The sequence below is a fragment of the Dendrobium catenatum genome, unplaced genomic scaffold, assembly GCF_001605985.2.
Source record: "Dendrobium catenatum unplaced genomic scaffold, ASM160598v2 fragScaff_scaffold_261, whole genome shotgun sequence".
NCBI classification, from domain to species: domain Eukaryota; kingdom Viridiplantae; phylum Streptophyta; class Magnoliopsida; order Asparagales; family Orchidaceae; genus Dendrobium; species Dendrobium catenatum.
In genome coordinates, this window is record NW_021318723.1 from 1,498,761 (window position 1) to 1,499,433 (window position 673).

The 673-nt window shown below is 26.9% G+C and overlaps 1 non-coding gene across 1 annotated transcript; it reads right to left on the bottom strand.

The window, feature by feature from the left end:
* Positions 1-546: 546 nt before the first annotated feature.
* LOC114579279 lies at positions 547-652 on the bottom strand. The gene has a single exon (XR_003700192.1). It is a non-coding gene; the product is annotated as a small nucleolar RNA R71 (small nucleolar RNA).
* Positions 653-673: the final 21 nt, after the last annotated feature.

A 673-nucleotide genomic window follows, 5' to 3' on the forward strand; every position in this document is an offset into this window, starting at 1 on the left:
TCTTTATTTCTTTATTAATTTTTTTTTTAAAAATAAATTATATTTTATTATTTCATTGTATGCTTGGTAGATCTAATAAGGTACTCTTATTATTTGACCCAAAAATAGAAAGAATGCATATACAAATTTAAAAATCTAACAAAGTTTTAATCATGTCTGACCGAGTTTAAGATCAAGATTATGCAAAAATAATCAGGGAGTGTGCTAATCATGTAGTTGAAGAAATGCAACAAAGCATTAATAACATATTTTTAAGGCTAATAAATTTGAATTGTAATATTCCATTATGCAAATGGTTTAGAAATCTCTATTTGGGGGAACTTCATTTGAAGATTCTAACTTATATTTAACCAATTTTATAAAAATCTATGAAATTTTTAAGTATAATAGTGTTAGTGATAATGCCATCGACTTAGACTATTCCTTTTTTCTCTAAAGGACAAAGCTAAAATGTGGTTAACTTCTTTTCCCCCAATCTCTATAACCACTTGGAATGAGCTGGCATACAAATTCTTTTCTATGTATTTCCCATCTTTAAAAACTACTAAACTTATAAATGATATAACTTCTTTTTCCCATTTTGAGGTGAATCAATTTATAAAGGTTGGGTGAGATTTAAGGAGATGTTTACGAAATGCCCTCACCATGCTTTTTTTGATTGGATGGTTATTTA